The following is a 12,714-nucleotide window of genomic DNA, read 5'->3' as shown; positions in this document are numbered from 1 at the left end:
ATGAAGTTCTGGGGCTAAGAATAACATTAGACAGGTCTGCTGCCCAGCAGTGGAAGGGCTCAGGAGCTGTGGCACTGAAGTGAGCTGGGAGTGTACTAACCAGAGTCTTGCTTCTAATCCGATCCCTCCCCATGTTTAGCCCCACCTCGGGATATTATGTTATGTTTGTTAGTGTGACACCTTGGCTAATAAGGCTGATTTTACACAGAGCGAAACGAATATGATTAACAATAGCTGGGACTGATAGGAAAAGTGAAAAGACACAACTTGTAATGAACCTTATGTGAAATTCCTCTTATCAAAAATGTAAAAAAAAAAATATATATATATATATTGTTTTCATATCTGAGCAATGGCTGTGTTGAAACATTAAAAGGCTCCCATATAGAATATATGGGAGCCCCCCCCCCCCCGCTTCACAGGGGAACCAAATAGCAGTCGGTTGTAGAGGCACCACAGTGTCCTGGGAGATTCATTACAGGCAGATTTGTTCCACATAGTGAAATATGAGTGAGCTCTACTGCCTGAAAATTGCATTGCTCCATAAGCAGATCCCAATGCAAGAATAAGCCCCAATTTTCAGTTCTAAAAGGTCTTAGCTCAGTATAACAGAACAGCAATTATTTGTGAAGAGGAGATCAAACCAGGTGTTTTTCCCGCGATGTCTGTCAGACACGGCAGGAAGACGCAAAGGATATGAAACAACAAGCAAAAGCTCAGGCCCGTGTGAAATCAATATCAAAAATATATGGTGATTGGGGATCATTTCTTCCCTGCAGCTTGAGGGCAATTTGCCAAAACTAAAGACGAAAAATCGGCACGAGCAAAATGTAAAGACCACTGACGTACCATCATTCATTACTCTGGTTCAGCCAACACTGCCCTCATATTGGGGTTGAAACATTTACCAGAATTAGTTAAAGACAATAATATCTTACGAAGGCTGTTGTAAGCAAATGATCTATTCACATGTCTGGCGCTTTCACAGATGATATGCAAAGAGGTCATTGCAGCTGAATAAGCATCTGTATTGCTCATTTCTAAACCACAGTTGAACTTGGTACAGTAAATAACCTGACCTGAATAAAGTCGTGCAAATCTGGGAGAAAGCAGGCTATATTTAGAAAACAGCTCCCGTGTGTCAGTGAAAGAGAAATGTGAAAAGATCTTTTACTTAAAAGCTTGTGTGGTTCGGGCTTTGAGCTTGTCAGGTCTGACTGCAGTAATCAAACGCTTTTACTGGAGAATGAGAGGGGAAGAGAGGAACTTATAGGAGGTGGCAGCGCTTCAGAGACTCCTGTGCTACTGTAAGGCTTATATGTGCGTGTGTGTTTTTGAAGTGTGGGGCTGGGGAGTGAGGAGAGACCTCAGTGCTCAGCTTGGGGCGTATAATCTATGGTTCATTTGCAGCTTTTCTCCCCAGTATGACAAGCCGTTTACAAGACGTAGCCTTTGCCGCTGACCCAGTTCTGAGTGGCTGCGTCTCGCGACAAGGCCCTGCCTCCCCATCAGGCCCTGCTCCTCGTCTAACTGACGATAACACCACCACCCTCTGCCTCCATGAACTGTGGGAAAAAAAAAATAGGTCGCCCTGACCCACTTTTCTTTTTCTTTTTTTATTCTCCCCTCCCTGAGATCGTGCAAGGAGTTCTGCAGAGCATGATCGAGGGAGACAGCAAAAGGGAGAGAGATAGGAAAACAAAGGAAGAAAAGAAGTAAAAAAAAAAAAAAAAAAAAAAAAAAGGCAGACTCAGAGACTTCTCTATGATGAGTCCCTACAGTCTGGTGATGCAGTCCTGTGGCCTTTGGAATAGAAGTGACCCTTATCAGCTGGCCTGCTGTATGTTTGGCAAAGAGAAAAAAAAATCCCCCCCTCCCAAAAAATAAAAAATCCCCCGCCTTAATACAACAACTGCTCCTGAGGTTAAACACTATGTACAGACCTCAGTAGCCCACCCCACCTTCCAATTTCAACATGTTCTCCTGTAGGCAGCCATTATCTCATGTCTTACTCAGAATGCTAAATGGGATCCTCTGCCTTATTTAAACACAGACGTACAGTCATTTAACACCCATGAAGGTATGACGTGCCTTCCAGCCAGAAAAAATATGAGCCTTTCTTGGCTAGGGGATATATTACGGGGCAAGCTGAGCAGAGAGGTGCCCCTAATGCCTGGTAGCATGACACTGGCCCCTTTGAATGCCTCTGCGTAAGTTCGAACAGGTCATGATGTATCTCAGATCACGCACAGTGCTGTCATGCAACGCCTTTCCTCATTAAGTGGCACTCCTCCCACCCACCCACACATGCACACACACACACATCAACATACATAAACCATAGCGCCCCTTGACATGTATGATGCTCTCACAACAGCACAGTTTCTTTCATTTATAAAACAGATTCTGCAACGCCCTTTGTATCAGTGTTGGATTCCTGTTGGAACCTATTGTGAAATACTTAATCAACGCACACCTTTGACTGCTAATTTAAATATTAATGTGCCAGCCAAAAATCATCGCTCATCACCTGCTGGTGCCTTGGTGTTGCCCAGCAACCATTGTTTAGCTTCTATTCAAGTGCCATATTTGCAGGAGTGAGAGTGACGTTTAATTATTACTTTTTAAAAACCTTTTACCTTTAGAGAGACTCACTGAACTGAACTTCAGCTACAGTCTGGTAAGTTTTTTTTAAAGCAGTAGTAAGCCACTCATTGTGCATTACAGTGATTAGACACCTCTCAGCCTTTGCGAAAGCCCAGCATGACATGTGGAAGATCATTTTTGAAATTTGGATACACAAAGCTTTCCAATAGCTCTCTGAACAATGGTGTACCTTATGTTAGCACCCCTGTGTCACACACTTTGTCTATGCAAGAACATTGGCTCCACTAGATACTAGGGACTACATGTGTTTGTGTGTTTGCTCATTTGCATCAGCCACAGTTTGACACTCCATTTTAAAAACCAGAGGAGGGTTGACCTGCCACTAAACTCTCACCAGCCCGGTGCTAAGCCCCTGCGTGCTAATGGTGACCTAGTGCACACAGACATATTGGTGCCTGAGAGACAAGTCCTGAAGCCCGCTGCTCCACTTTCCTATGCTGCCAGACAAGCTGCAAAAATGGTGGAGCTTTTATGTGTAAAGTGCAGCAAATATGAGCGGAACAGTGAGAAAGGAGAATAGGGTGTCAGGTCTCTTTATTGAGCAGGGGCTGGTGGAGGTTCTAGTTCCAGTGAAGGTGGTGGATATAGGTCAAGCCCTGCCTCCTCATAAGCACCAAGGTCAATGCTGAGTGGAAGGGAAGGTGGCTTAGAGAGAAAGAGGCCCTGGATAAACCACATTCATCTGGCTCTTGTGCCAGCACCAGTCCCAGACGTGTAAACACGGTTACACAAGCACATAGCTCCTCTGAGCTAACACTAGGTGTGTGTGTGTGTCAGTGTGAATACAAAAAAGATCAAGCATGTTATACAAGCTTTACAGTAGCTTCCATTACCTTCTTTAACCCAAACAAGTGACACTTGGAATGTCCTCCTTTTTTGGCACATAATGCAGTTATACAAGAGAAGTTCCTCTTCTCTTGTATAACTGCAGTAGGTTTTGGTTCTGTTAGTATGCATGCGCGCACGTGTGTGTCTGTGTGTGTCTGTGTGTGTCTGTGTGTGCGCATCCAGGCAGGCAGAAACAAATTTCTGATTGTAAATGTCAGATGATAGCAGGTGATCACCTTTACTTAGGTTCTGTCGAACAAAACAAGTCTGCACATAATCAAGGAGAAAGCCTCATTGTACAAATAAACAAGAACTACATGAAAATGTACATTTTTATACAAGACCCAAAAGTGTGACAATTACAATGAGCTCACTTGGCTCTTTGTGTATGAACACACAGTATGCTCATCCAGATCATTAATCTCCCCTTTAAAAGCCTCAGTTATCCATATATGCATGCCAGCAGCAACTAATGCAGCAGTCTTGTGTGGTGCCTTGCTCCCTCCAGCACAATCACTTAGTTTTATTAAAGTAGAAAAATATGGTATGTCTCCGCCTGTGTTCTAATAATGCTACAGTGAGATGAGAAGCATTTGCGCATTACTGGCACTTGGCTGCACGGAGAGTAAAGGAGGACAACATTTCTGTGAAAACAAGACTGGAAATTAGCCTTTGCTTCTTCATATTGCTGCCTGAGATCCTGTGTGGAGCATGGATGCCTTTCATGTGAGATACAGTATTATGTTCATGTCAGGGGGTAGAACAGCTTAATAAATCACGAGATTAAGTTTCTCATTATCATCTCAAGCTTACAATTTATAGTTGGTGACATTTGTGGGACATTTTTCAGCATTTTTTTTTTTTATTTTGCTGAAATTAATTCAATTTGATTCAATTCACCAAGATTTGGGTTTAACCCTTAGAAGAAGAAGAATAAAGCCACAATGTTTAGGGTATAAGGTTATTTGATTATATGAAATCAATGCATCACAATTCCACTAGTCTGAAAGAACCAGAGGGAAACAGTGCCTCATTTACGTCTCCATATACACTAATGGCACAGCAAAATTGTCTAAAAAAGTGAAACATGATTGACTATGTACAAGTCTGGCGTTTGGCTACGATGTATTAATGCAGCTTTAACAAAGTGGGCCGGGACCCTGATTTACCCAGCCATATGGTAAACATATCCAGGGGGCAGAAATGTTAATGTAATAGCATAAAAATACTCTGAAGCGGAGACAGTAGTATGCTCTAAAGGCAGACAGTGAGCCAGCGTGGTTTTAAACAGCAGGGCAGCTGTAGGGAAAGAGTGAAGGCAACTGCAATAACACAAATCCTAGCAGCCAGCTCACTCTGGGCATGAATCACTCTGGACATGAAGCAACCTTCCCCTGACATATGCTGGTATCAGTGATTGAGAATTGAGAAGATGACTAAACCCACTCGGTTAGTCACCGCAGTCACAAGAGAGAGAAAGCTTGTGGCCCGGCCTTTCCCAAATTCAGATAAGGGCAAGGACCACTGCTGCTGCACGGCCTGGTGTGACACGACCTCAACCCTGTTTGACCTTGGAGTGATTACCCAACTGAACGACAGCCCCTGCAGCTGCACGCAGGGCCTGTGGTGAGTGTCTCCACCCACTCATCCTCGTAGACATACAAGGTCAGGAGAGCGGATAGGGGGTGAGGCCGGGTGAAGTGTGTCACATGATTGGATCTCCTTCTGGAAAGTTACTTTAAAAGCCTCCTCAGCAATCAGGTCAAGGTCGTGCTCCAGTTTAATGCCGGAGAAAAAGGGAGAAGCCTGTGAAACTGTGTATTGGAATGTGAACAACGGCAGACAAGATGGGGGTGACAATGTACTCCTCCCCGTCTTCAGCAGTCCTGGGTCCCTGATAACTTGAAAACACAAGCTATGCTCCTATTAGCTGTATTAATCTTCCTGCTTAGTGGACACTTTTATTCAAAGTCACTTACACGATTATCACTCTTGCACATCTCTTTCCATTTCTGCAGCTGGATATTTACTGAAGGAATCCAGGTTAATTGCCTTTGCTCAAGGGCAGAGGGTGAGCTGAGTATGAGACAGCAATCTTTTGGTCACCAGTCCATTTTCCCTAAGTAATAGGTCATATGGCTGCCTCAAGTCATCAACCCTGTGCTCTCCATCTCCTCTCAAATGGCCTCTCAACTACCGGGAGCCTTCTAACACAGTTCTGTGAGGAAACTGTGTTTCTGAACCACAGTCTTTCGGTCTGTTTACTCTGCTCTAGAGAGGATGCACTGAATAACACCACCTCACTAATGGATTTACAAGTGGGCTGGAGGTTCACAAAAGGACAGCGTGTTTCAGATATTCAAGAGCCCACTTTCAGTGAAAGAGGGGGACCGGGGGTTATGCCAAATGTCCTCGGTCTTTTCTTTGTAATGTGGGAGCGCATTCATTTTGTTAATTTAGAGATGTGCCACTTCTTTAACCACGTTCTGCTCAAAGATATATATCAAAAGTGCAATGAGTCATTCCTGTATTCACTGGCAAATTTAAAATGGAGTGAAGAGAATCTGAAATGTCACAGCCATTACGAGGCTGGTCTTTATGCATCTTAAAAGACACACTAATGAAATATTCTTTTGGATGAACCCTGAGTTATCTACCTTGGAATAACATGCAAAAAAAGAGCTATTTCAGGGAGGATTCAGTGGCTTTCCTCTATTAGAAACCCGGGTAATGCTGCAGATCTATCTGAACTCACAAAGCTCCAGTTCTCTGTGGCCACCCGCACAGGTCCCTTGTTGCCCAGCAACAATTCAGCTCATCACTAGAAGCCAAAAGTTACACAATTACAGTTCAGGCCAAAAGAGGATTTGGGGTGCAGAGCACGTAACAATGTTGAGCAAGTTATATCCAACTTCTATAAGATGTGTGTGTGAATGAATGAGGAACCGGGGGGATCCCCAGCTCTCACATTTTCCACAAAACCAGCAAAGCCAAGCAGTGTGAAAGTATGTGAGTGTTGGAAACGACCAAAATATTGACAGTGGATTGTTGTACTATGAACTCTGAAGTGTTGTTGAGTTGGTGGCATAAAAGAGCATGTCACAGGTACAAAGTTTAATGATGCCTGAATTTACATAAACTTCACCCGTTGTGCAATGAAAATAAAACTCAGGGACACAACCTGAAACCTATGCTGCATATGCATCTACAGCTCCATCTCTTCCTCCCTCCCCTCTCGTCTTGTGCTATATATCCATCATTCATTCATAAATTCTGAAAACTCCTCTTTAGTTAATTGCCTGGGAAAATTTAATTTCAAATGAAAGCTTTTAAAAGAGAAAGATATAATTGAGTTGCAGGGATCTCTCTGCTCCCCTTCTTGCCCTGGGGGGGCCGAGGGGACATGTGCTGTGTGAGCTGTGCAGCTCTGCACTGCACTGCTCCGTGTCAGGGAAGTCATACACCCATGTTTAAAGCAGAGCATTACGTAAAGCCTCCCCCTCTGCACAGGCTTACTGCACCAGACGCTGTGTCCTTGCCTGGGCTGCTCAAGGTTCCCAAAAGGACAGGCTGCTAAGAAGTTGGGAAGGACGGGGCCCTGTGATAACCTGAAAAAAGAGGGAGGGAGGCGGGAAGGGAGGTGGGAGGGGAGGTAGGGAGCGGGGGAGGGAGAGCTGCTGCCTGTGACAGCCTTGGACTTTGAATTCAGCGCCAGACAGGCTCATGCATCAATCCCTCAACTTACAAAGACAAGCCACTAACCTTGACGAGGCCAGGGACTCTTCAGGAATGAGTGGCATTTTCACTTAGCCCCAGCTCCTCCTCTGCACTCCTGCCACATAACCTGGTTAAAATAAGACACAGTTGAATAACAGCCAACCTCAGCTTCTGGACCTCTGTGACACATTGTTCTAGCCTTCAACCCTTAGGCTACTTAGACCACACTAGGGACATATGCAATAATACTTTTAAACAGCACACAAGGTGCAGTAGATATTGTCTACTTCTCTGACGCCTGTCAGAAGCTGGTTCGTTTGACCAAGGCATGAAGCAAACTCATGTGAATCCATGTTTGCTATGAATAACTCCATTATTACACACTTATAAATATGACCTGTTATGCACTAAAAACAAACGTGCACACAGTATCTGTCGGATGCTTTTTATCACGTGAACACACAGGCTGGACATGCCTCCTATCTGCAAGCGTCTGTCCTCACTCCGCTTGCAGCCCCCCACACTGTCACATATGTAACATTGTCCTGCTAGTGGCAAACCTTAGACTTTCCCCTTGTCTGACTGCAGCATCCTGGAAGCACACTCACCACAATGGGAGAGATACCTTCATACTGCACCTCTACAGCCTGGGGGCCAGTAGCTCTGCTACAGGACCAAGTGAGGCAGAGAGAGAGGGAAGGAGCGAAGGAGCGAGTCATCTCCACTTCACTCCTCTGCTGCAACCACACCAGCCCGGCAAGAGAAAGAGTCAACTTCTCTCACATCACCCAGGAGGTCTGCTGCTGCACGCCACATCTCCTCAGTCTTTATCGTATCAGAAGAGAGGGACAGTGGAGTTTGGTTTGATCAAGTAGCTCTGTTATCACAGTACAGAGTAGCTTGATTCAGTTTCCACACTCTGCCTCATTGATTGGCACAGTTAGGATTCCACAGCTGTTGTTTTCGAGCTTCACGTGGGTAACGTGTAATATATTTGACCTGCAGTATCTTTGTCTTTTGGGCTCCTTCCCATTGAGTGAGCAATTTCAGCAGAGGCTAAATAATTCACAGCAATTGCAATCAGCAGCGATCAATTGGTAGAGATAATTGAGGGGCCTGTCATTGCGCCAAGGCCAAGGTGAAGTGTGAAGGCAGAGAGGTGGGCAGTTTGGAGGTGAGGGTGAAGGGGGAGGAGGTGTGGAAAGGGAGTGATTCAACAGATGAGTTCTGGCTAGTATGGCTCTCAGGGGTTGCAGCTGAAGTGTCCATCTTTCTTCCTTGCATTCCGTCATTCCATTCCATGTACAGGAGGGACTGCTGTGAAAAAGCATTTGGCAATTCCTGCCTTATCATCAAAATGAGTCCCATTGACATTGGTTGACAACAAGAGCAAGAGTGACTGTCTCTAAATGAGATAGTGCTGCTATAACTGAGAGCCTGCACAAACACCCTTCTTCTTCTCGGCAGCACAAACTGGGAATACTCTTAGAACTTCCCACACACTGATCCTATTTCAGAAGGGAAAATCAACGTGAATAGTTCTGCACTGTGTGTCCGAGGTGGTTTCATTTAGTGGGGCTTTTAAAAGGCAGCAAATTGTGAGAAAATATACTAATAATACATTCTCATTGGTAAAGGTAAAGGTATCAGTCTGACTAATTCACGATCTGCTTGGATAGTAGAGTTCCATATCTGTACTGCATATTTACCACTTTTTATTCTGCTCTGTTTGATTCAATAGTTTTCAGTCTACCACATCAATACCACATCATTTTTACAGTTAACTCACTGAAGCCTTGACATTTTATCTTTGTCACATCATATCCATTCTAAGACATGTTCCAGTCCAATTTTTTTGTAATCTGGCCCTGGCAGCATTAACAAGTGATACTGTGTGATATGCGTGTGTGTATGTGAAATCCATTAAGAGATAAGAGATGTGGAGGAGGAGGCCGAGAGAGGAGTCAAAAGTGTTAACATCCTCTTAGTGGTAAGATGCTAGAAACTGACACTGACCAGTCGTGCATTGTGTTCTTGTCTTGATACTTTGCGACCCGACTGTAAAATTTACAGCACAGTTGTAGTGGTGTAAATCTTGGCTGTATTACTACTGAGTATTATTAGCAGAAAGTGTCCACACCAAAAGATAAACTATAAAAAGAACAATAAAAAGATTTGGCTTAATACATGTTCCGCAGAAATATTATAGAGCCCAAACAATTAGAGGAATGAGCTTATGGCCAACAGGTCTCTGGTTTGATTCCTCAGCAGCTGACAAAGTATGGGCTTGTAAGTAAATGAGAAATGCACTTCTCTTCCTCAACATCTACTGTCAAAGTGCCCTTGAACAATGTTCAGTGGCCAACAACACAAGTGCTGGGCAGCTCCCAGGTCTATAATAAATCAAAAACTCTGCAGTAAATGCATGACACTTGTTCTTGTAGATTGCACATTAGTTTGTTTTTTCGCCAAGTATCTCGGCAATCAAAAAGCCGGATGCCACCTTCAATTACGTCTGCCCCTGTGTCTCTCGCTGTTGTGACTGACAGATTTACACACAGTGGGCTTTGAGTGGGCACAGTGGTAGTAGTTGGAGAGCCTGTGCCTGGGCATGTACTCCTGTTTCAGTGGCATCATCCTGTATAAAAATACACCGCTAGATCAAATTATTTAAAGGAGAAAGGAGTCACTAAGAAGCAGCAGGCATTCGGATTCTGAAATTACCTTTTTTTTAATTAAAACACTTCCAAAAAAGAAAAAAGAATGCAGATCATACCTGCATGAACACACACTGACACACACTCGCACATCATAAGATGCCACTTCCATACAGCAGTAGCAGCAGCAGCAGCAGCATTGTTTTGATGGCAGATAAGATTTGCTGTCGTGAAAGGCCGCCAGTGGATAAGAGAGAACAGTGCAGAGTCCAGTCTTGTGACTGTTCAGCAACCCTCATTCATCATTTGCATTTGGCCATTTGAATGTCTTCTGTTTCTGTTGCAGACTATTGCACATCACTTTACAGCAGCTCCCTGGACAACATCAGATGGCTCAGTCAAATCCAGATACATGCAACACTGAGAATTCTTTCGAGTTACGGCACGCTGGCTGGGCCACTTAGACAAAAGTACTTTTCAAGTGCAAGGCTGGCTTTAAATGTGGAGGTTTTAGTTATCTGTGGCAACAGAGGACAAGCTGAACTACCTTGAACATCTTGTGTAAGTTCAGGTCAAATAATTAAGCTGCTTAAATGCTCAACAAAAGAAAGGCTAAAAGGCAGACCCCCAGACACAGACAGCATTTAGACGGCTTTAAAAAAGTTTAACTTCACATTCTTTTTTGATTATTAGTCAAAGTTACAGCAGGTTTTTTTTTTTTTGGAAACAAATCCTCATATTACAACATCCAAACAGGTTGCTGCTGGGAGGCTTTGTAAATTGCCCTTTCAGAACCTGAACTCAACATGTACTCTGCCCTCTTTCCTGTAACTTGCAGCAAACTCCAGCCACTGACCTTTTGCCTCCACACTGATCCAAAGTCCAATGAAGCAACAGGACATTTCTGGAAAACAAATGCCTACACTAAGGCTGTTCAAAAAACTTTCCCGGCAGTCTCTGAAAAAGATCCAATGTTTTGATCTACATCAAAACATAGGTATGTGACATGACGACACAGTGATGTGACAGGCTGCAACAGACCAGCTTCACCTGCAGCATGTGGTCTGCAGACTGAACATGAAGGGAGCTTGTGTAGGTAACAAAAGAACATCCATTAATGGAGAATCATGAACTAAGCCATGAATCCACATCATAGCTGTTCAATAAAAAGGACAAATATTACCTCTATACTGATTATGTTGTCGCAACAATGCTTTGTTACATTTATTTAACTACCTTCATCTACACTGTATTTACTGTACATGCTCTGGGGCTAATGCCATTATCACTGCCTTCCCTTGAGTGGCACTGAAATGAGAACTTCAGAAAATAACACTTTTACACATGAATCCAATTTAGAGCAAATTTCTAACAAACACAATAAAATAAAAATGAATTAAGGGTAAAAAGCTCACAGTGAAGTATGTGTCTGAGCACCCACTGAGCTTTCTCATTAAGTAGCCTAATGCATCCAGGACAAAGCTGTATTTTAAACACCTGAAACTCTAGTTCTGACTCGAGCTCAACATACAAGTGCACTTATGTCCTTTTTAAGGTGTTGGGCTTCAGCTCAATCCCTTCTAGATCTTTTAAGGGAGCACTTGCCACTAGCAATTTGCAGAGCAGTGCAACTGTGAAGCGTTTCCCATTGGTGGTGCTAAAACTACTTCAGAATAGGAGGGTGGCCATGGTTTTGACCCTGTGTGGTGAACTACAGTAAATGAATTAATGTTAGATTATAGCTGCTATAGTGGCCCCAAAGTGTGTGCTGTTATTTAAATAGCCTACATGGTGACGATATCCATTCAGAGTTCTGATCATGACAGTGGGCTGAAAGCACCATAGAACACACTGGTTTCATGTGATTGAGCTGCAGCCGATCCGAAAGGAGAAATCGACAATTTCCAAATAACATTTATACAGAGTGATACTTCTGTTCTGGGCCTGATTAACTGGTCACACGGTGGCCAGGTGATACACACGTTCACTGTTATTAGTAAACGACTTTATGGGCTGGATCCGAAGCCTAGAGTAGCGCACACAGCCAGCTTCATTCTCCACTTATTCTTTATGCAGCGTTTTCAGCGCTATGTCCATATGCGCCGCTGCTCGCCTTCCGACACCAGCAGCCTTTTCTTTTCCGCGAGAAAACGCGATTTTATCTGCTGTAATCCTCGACACCGCGTCCCGTGGGCCTCATGTGCCCCCGCGTCTTTTTCCCCCAACAGGGTTAATAATAAATGTCCACATATGACAGTGCGTGTGTGTCGGGCACATAGATCCCCTACCTGCGTTGTCCACCCCACAGTCAGCCGGAGAGGCGCATCGTTGTTATTCGACAGGAGGAGGCAAATCCAATGATAACGGTCGCATCTGTCTTGACACTTTTGGCAGGAGACGGAAATGGCGAGGCAGGCTTTCAAAATCACAATTTTAGTCCAAAAAACGCCTCGTTTTTTATTCTTTACTGTTTTTTTTTTTTCTGAGGAGGGGTGGGGGGGGGCTACCACTGTGAGCGAGCTGAGGTGTGTAGCGTGTAGTCTGTAGGAATTGTTTTTTCTCGGAGTCCCCTCGCTGCGCAGAAGTGAGCGGAGACAGTCACACTGCTCCTCCTCTGCCTGCCGCTGACACCACCCTTAAAGGAACAAGCCTTCACTCTGCTGCCCCCACCCCCACACAACAACAACAACAACAACAACAACAATAATAATAATATATGCAGTGCTTTTTATTTGATAGGCCGTGTTGGGTTATTTGTACATATTCTATCTATGAATTATTCTATGGATGTATACATGGGTTGTACATATTGTGAATCATCGAGTATACATATTTATGTAAATAT

At 43.9% G+C, this 12,714-nt stretch overlaps 1 protein-coding gene across 1 annotated transcript in view; it reads right to left on the bottom strand.

Moving 5' to 3' along the window:
• The window catches only part of usp25 (ubiquitin specific peptidase 25), a 72,838-nt gene extending 60,481 nt beyond the window's left edge, over nucleotides 1–12,357 (bottom strand). Inside the window, exon 1 of the mRNA XM_067493986.1 lies at nucleotides 12,158–12,357. The gene's annotated coding sequence lies outside the window, so the exon portion shown is untranslated. The remainder of the gene's footprint in view (nucleotides 1–12,157) is intronic.
• Between the last annotated feature and the right edge of the window lie 357 nt (nucleotides 12,358–12,714).

Source organism: Channa argus, chromosome 24, assembly GCF_033026475.1.
Source record: "Channa argus isolate prfri chromosome 24, Channa argus male v1.0, whole genome shotgun sequence".
NCBI lineage: Eukaryota > Metazoa > Chordata > Actinopteri > Anabantiformes > Channidae > Channa > Channa argus.
The sequence above is the reverse complement of the archived record's forward strand: the minus strand, read 5'-3'. Positions and strand labels throughout refer to the sequence as shown.